Source organism: Hylobates moloch, unplaced genomic scaffold (genome assembly GCF_009828535.3).
Source record: "Hylobates moloch isolate HMO894 unplaced genomic scaffold, HMol_V3 SCAFFOLD_15, whole genome shotgun sequence".
In the NCBI taxonomy this organism is placed as follows: Eukaryota; Metazoa; Chordata; class Mammalia; order Primates; family Hylobatidae; genus Hylobates; species Hylobates moloch.
Window position 1 is genome coordinate 2,053,272 of NW_026652290.1, and position 6,207 is coordinate 2,059,478.

Here is a 6,207-nt window from a genome sequence, read left to right on the forward strand (position 1 = left end):
TGGGAGGATTGCTGGGGCCTGTGAGATTGAGGCTGTGCAGTGAGCCATGCATCACTGCCCTCCAGCCTGGGTGACAGAGTAAGGCCTTGTCTCAAAAAAATAAATACATAAAAATAAAACAGTCTTTAGAATATTGAGGTTAATTTCTCTACCCAGAAAGCAATCTTTAATTTTATTAATAAGAACACAAAAGAAGGTAGGTAGTATCCCAGGCAGCTGACTACTGACATTTGGAACAGTGGCAGCAGCGATATCACAGGAAGCACATCTGTATGTCAGGCACTGTTAGCGGCCAGTCTCTTCCTCCATCTGGTGAACCTGGGCTCCGTTCAGCTGCTGGGCAAGGGTCTGCTTCAGCAAGGGCAAGCCCCTCCCTAGCCCCCAGGGGCAAATCTTGATTCATCTGTACCAGACATGGTAAGTCTATTTCCTTTGCTGGAAATTGTTTTGGAAAGGGTCTGCGATGCAATTCTGGCCAAGTTTAGGAAAGTTTTCCTGCTTTTTAAAACAACAGCCTCTCTTCTGGCTTTGGGACACTGAGAAGAAGTGATGCTGGGCCTGCTGGAGCCATCTTGCATCTGCGAGGCTTCCATTAAGTAGGAGCTGAAGGACTGCGACAGCAGAGTAGAGAGAAGAAAGAACATGAGTCCTCAGTGATGCTGCTGACCCGCAGAAACCGCCAGTCCCGACACCCCTGAACTTCAGCCCTCGTTTTGATTCAGAGACACATTTATACATTTCATATACACACGTATATATGTATACATATATATACACATATACATATACATATATATACACATATACATATATATACACATATACATATACATATATATACACATATACATATATACATTTTTTTTTTTTTTTGAGACAGAGCTTTGCTCTTGTCGCCCAGGCTGGAATGCAGTGGCATGATCTCGGCTCACTGCAACCTCCACCTCCTGGGTTCATGTGATTCTCCTGCCTCAGCCTCCCAAGTAACTGGGATTACAGGTGTGCACCATCACGCCCAGCTAATTTTTGTATTTTTAGTAGAGACAGGGTTTCACCATCCTGGCCAGGCTGGTCTTGAATTCCTGACCTCAGATAACCCACCCACCTCAGCCTCCCAAAGTGCTGGGATCACAAGCATGAGCCACCAGAGCCAGTCGCATTTTCATATTCTTAAATGCAGGATGTGTCTTACAAGCAATGGCATCTCAGTTTGAGTGAATTACAAAATGTGAGATTTTAGGCTGGGCACGGTGGCTCACACCTGTAATCCCAGCACTTTGGGAGGCCGAGGACAGTGGATCACGAGATCAGGAGATTGAGACCATCCTGGCTAACACAGTGAAACCCCATCTCTACTAAAAATACAAAAAAAAAAAAAATGAGCCGGGCATGGTGGCAGGTGCCTGTAGTCCCAGCTACTCAGGAGGCTGAGGCAGGAGAATGGCTTGAACCCGGGAGGCAGAGCTTGCAGTGACGAGGTCGTACTACTGCACTCCAGCCTGGGCGACAGAGCAAGACTCCGTCTCAAAAAAAATAAATAAATAAAAAGTGAGATTTTAAAAAGAAATCTTATTAAGTCATTTTAAGTTGGGTGTTCTGTTTCAGTCAAATCATCCTAAATGATATCTTTTAAAAATAATTCTTCCCAGAAGAATGGATCATGGCAGAATACAGAAAATGAGCTCATGTGTGCAAGCTTCCTTTCTGAAATCATAACAGCTATGTGTATATGAAGTGTTTACTCTGTGGCAGGTACTCTGGAAGCACCTTTTATTCCCTGTCTCATCTGATTCTCATGACATCCCTGTCATCCCCCACCCCCCACCCTTCCCATTTCACAGCTGAGGAAGTCAAGGTGCAGAAAGGTTAAAGGAACTCGTAAGTGAAGGCACTGAGAGCTGAACTCCAACAATCCAGCCTAAAAACCCATGGTCTCAGCCACCATGCCATGTTTCCTAAAAAAATTACACTATGACAGTGGAACGTTTTTGCTTAACTCCAGAGACTTTAATTCACCCACCTAGAAAACCCGTCATGAAAACATAGAGGATTTTTTTCCTGAGAGTTCTTAGGACCGTGAAACTGTGTCACAAATCCTGTTCAGAAATCTGGGATCATGCAGATGACCAGGCAGATGGAAGAAAAGTAAAAATATAAAAATAAAAAAACCCGGGATCACTGCTTTAAGTTTCACCTAGCTTTAACTTTCTGGAGGAGGAGAAATATAACACAGACCCTATGCATTGAGAATAGATGGCGTTGGAGTTGTGGATTATCTGTGCTTGCCAACAGTGTCCAGGAAGAAAAGCGATGCATTTGACTTTCCTGCTTGGCAGAGCCACTGCCTCTAGAGTATTACTCAAAAATTGATTTTTAAAAAATAAAAATAAATGAATTTGAAGATGATATAATGTTCCATGGATCTCTTCTGTTATTTCCTGGGCATGTCTCTCCATGCCCAGAAACCCTTGCCTTCTCACAGCTGTTGCATAACCTTTGCTTGTGGTGGTGTTTGTTCCTGTTGCCTTGAAAGTTCCTTCACTGCATTCTCTTCTCTGCTCTGCAAATTCCAGCTTGTACTTAAATACTTCCTGCGAAGTTTTGACTGAGATGCTGCAACAATTCCCGAGCTGTTTCATCGTGGCACCTTCCCGGTGGCAGGTGGATTAGCACATTGTCTGCAACCCAGGATGACCTGGAGGAAAGTCCCAGCTCTACTGATTGTAGCTGAGTAACCTTGGCAAAGGTCACCTCACTTCTCTCTGAGTCTTATTTTCTCATCTGTAAAATGAGGAGGAGGAGAAGGATCATCCAAACATCACGGGACTTCGTTAAATCAGTGCTTCGGAGCACTTAGCACAGTGCCTGGCGCGAGGTAAGCACTTGATAAATGGGAGTTTGTGTTATTTCAACATACTTTGAACACTCGTCCCACTGTTTTATGATTATTTGTTTGTACGTCTGGCTTTTCTGCTAGATGGTGAGCAAAACAAGCATCATCATTCTTGTTTTGTTTCTAACTCTCTAAATCACCTTTATTCTCGTGTAACTTACATACAATACAGTATAATCATTTACAATGTATGGTTCAGTAGTCCGATAAGTGTATAGACCCATGTAACCACAATCCCAGTTAAGATTAAGAACATTGTGGTCACCTCAAAAGCACCTTCTTAGGCAGGTGTGGTGGCTCATGCCTGTAATCCCAACACTTTGGGAGGCCGAGGCCGATGGATCACCTGAGGTGAGGAGTTTGAGACCAGCCTGGCCAACGTGGCGAAACCCCGTCTCTACTAAAAATACAAAAAATTAGCCGGGCGTGATGGTGGGCATCTGTAATCCCAGCTACTCAGGAGGCTGAGGCAGGAGAATCGCTTGAACCTGGGAGGTGAGGTTGCAGTGAGCCAAGATCGCACCATTGCACTCCAGCCTAGCTGACGAGAGCGAAACTCCATCTCAAAAAAAAAAAACCTTCTAGGCCGGGCACGGTGGCTCACACCTGTAATCCCACCACTTTGGGAGGCCGAGGCGGGTGGATCACTTGAGGTCAGGAGTTCAAGACCAGCCTGGCCAACATGATGAAATCCCGTCTCTACTAAAAATACAAAAATTAGCTGGGCGTGGTGGTGCAAGCCTATAGTCCCTGCTACTCAGGAGGCTGAGGCAGGAGAATCGCTTGAACCCGGGAGGCAGAGGTTGCAGTGAGCCAAGATCGTGCCACTGCACTCCAGCCTGGGTGACAAAGTGAGACTCCATCTCAAAAAAAAAAAAGAAAAAGCAACAACAAAAAAAAACCTTCTTACCCTTGCAGTCAACCCCCACGATATCTAACCCTGGCCCCAGTCAACCACTGATGCCTTCTGTCACTATCAGTCGGTTCTGCCTGTTCTAGAATTCCATGTACATGTCATTATCACACAGTAGGGGCTCTTTTGTGTCTGGCTTCTCTCAATTTACCCATGTGGTCGGCATCGGCAGTTCATTTCCTTTTCATTGCTGAGTATTATTCTATCTTATCTCAGTGTGTTTATCTATTCCCATGTTGAGGAATATTTGGGCTGTTTCCAGTTTGGAGCTGTTAGTAATAAAGCTACCATGAACATCTTTGCAGTCTTTTTTGTGGATGTTAAGTTTTCATTCCTCTGGGATAACTTTATAAGAAACCACCATGCTGGTTTCCCAAGTGGTTATAACACTTCACCAGTCCCCAGCCGTGTATGACAGGGTCACATCTTGGACAGTACTTACTATGGTCAGCCTTCAGCTTTAACCACTGGTGGGCATGTAGTGGTATGTCATTGAGCTTTTGATTTGTATGTGGAATATCTTTCTTTCCCAAAGTGCTGGTATTACAGGCCTGAGCCACCGCGCCCAGCCGCATGTTGAACAACTTTCTGTGTATTTTAGCTGTATGTATATTTTTTGTTGTAGTGTCTATTAAAACCTTTCCCCACTTTTTTATTGGGCTGTCTTATTATCGAATTGGAAAAGTTCTTTATGTGGATACAAGTCCCTTCTCAGATTTTTGTTTGGCAAATATTTACTCCTAGTCTTTCCAAGAGCAGAGGTTTAATTTTGATAAAGTCCAGTGTATTGATTTTTCTTTTCTGGTTAGTGCTTTTTGTATCCTGTTGAAAGGACCTTTCTTTCTGCATTGGATTACCTTTGCTGCATCTGTTTTTGGATTCCATTGATCTCTGTGTATATCCTTATGAATCTCACACTGTCTTGACCTCTGATTCTGTCTCCTCCTCACCTTAGCAAAGCCACTGTCGTCCGCTTGGGTTTCCCCTCCCCAAGGCACAGTCAGGGAACTGTCTCCAGGCAGAAGCTGAGGCAGTCATGGGGTCACTGTCCTGTGTGCTGCCAGTTGTCAAGTGTCTGTTGCTTATATCTTGCCCAGTTTTCTGGTTGTTTGTGGCAGAAGGTCTTAATCCGTTTCTGGATCCACAGTGCCTGGCACACAGCACTCCAGACACAGTTCATTACAGTCGCTTTCGATTGGGAAAGTCGGTGGGGCCCCCAGAGAGCTTCTGGTCCATCACCTTCATTTTACTAAACTGTTCTTTTCCTGAGGAGATCACTAGTCCTCTACGTCCTCGCTCCAGCCCACCTGCGTTTGACAAATGTTTATCAAATGAGGAAACCGAGGTCCAGATAACAAAAGGTCACAGGGACAGGCAGGGTTGGGCTGGCAGAACTAGGCCACCTAGGCTGGGACCTTCCTATAGGACCAACCGGCAGGGCAGGGTCTGTCCTCGAGTGTCACTCCTGACACCTGATACAGGGTCTATACATTGCAGGTTCCCAGGACACGCTTGTTAAATAAATGACCAATGAACACATTAATTTCTTTTAATGCTTAGTTCAAATGGCTTCTGCCTCTGCATATGATATTGTGTGTGTGTATGTTTGTGTATGTGTATGTCTCTGTGTATGTATGTTTATGTGTATCTGTGTGTGTGTGTGGCTGTATGTGTATGTTATGTGTGTGTGTGTATATGTCTGTATGTGTGTGAATGTGTGTGTGTCTGTATATATGTGTGTATGTGTGAACGTGTGTGTGTCTGTGCATATGCATGTGTATCTGTGATTATGTGTGTGTGTCTCTCTGTGTGTGTATGTGTTGTGTCTGTGTATGTGTATGTCTGTGTGTATGTGTGTGTGAATGTATATGTGTATGTCTGTGTATGCGTGTGTATGTGTGAATGTTTGTGTGTGTGAATGTGTATGTGTATGTTTATATATGTGTATGTCTGTGTATGTGTGTCTGTGTATGTTTATATATGTGTATGTGTATGTTTATATATGTGTATGTATGTATGTGTATGTTTATATATGTGTATGTCTGTGTATGTGTGTATGTGTATGTTTATATATGTGTATGTCTGTGTATATGTGAATGTGTGTTATGTGTGTCTGTGTATGTGTATGTCTGTGTGTATGTGTGTGAATATGTTTGTATATGTGTATGTCTGTGTATGTGTGTGTGAATGTGTGTTATGTGTGTCTGTGTGTATGTGTATGTGTGTGAATATGTATATGTGTATGTCTGTGTATGTGTATGTGTGTTGTGTGTGTGTCTCTGTGTGAATGTGTGTATGTCTGTGTGTGTACTGTATGTTTGTATAAGTGTATGTCTGTGTGTATGTGTGTGAATGTATGTGTCTCTGTGTGAATATGTGTGTGTGTGTGTGTGTGTGTGTG

The 6,207-nt window shown here is 43.7% G+C and overlaps 1 protein-coding gene and 1 long non-coding RNA gene across 4 annotated transcripts in view; one reads left to right on the forward strand and one right to left on the reverse strand.

Annotated features, from left to right (window-relative positions):
• Positions 1–26: 26 nt before the first annotated feature.
• Positions 27–6,207, reverse strand: part of PRCD (photoreceptor disc component) — a 16,356-nt gene continuing 10,175 nt past the window's right edge. For 2 of the 3 annotated variants that reach the window (XR_004252190.2, XM_058429173.1), the window contains one exon: positions 27–611. The gene's annotated coding sequence lies outside the window, so the exon portion shown is untranslated. Of the gene's footprint in view, positions 612–2,235; positions 2,617–6,207 lie in introns of those variants that run through there. The other variant, XR_004252191.2, reaches the window with a different exon arrangement.
• The window catches only part of LOC131381407 (uncharacterized), a 7,503-nt gene continuing 4,051 nt past the window's right edge, over positions 2,756–6,207 (forward strand). Inside the window, exon 1 of the long non-coding RNA XR_009210154.1 lies at positions 2,756–2,875. This is a non-coding gene — a long non-coding RNA (uncharacterized LOC131381407). The remainder of the gene's footprint in view (positions 2,876–6,207) is intronic.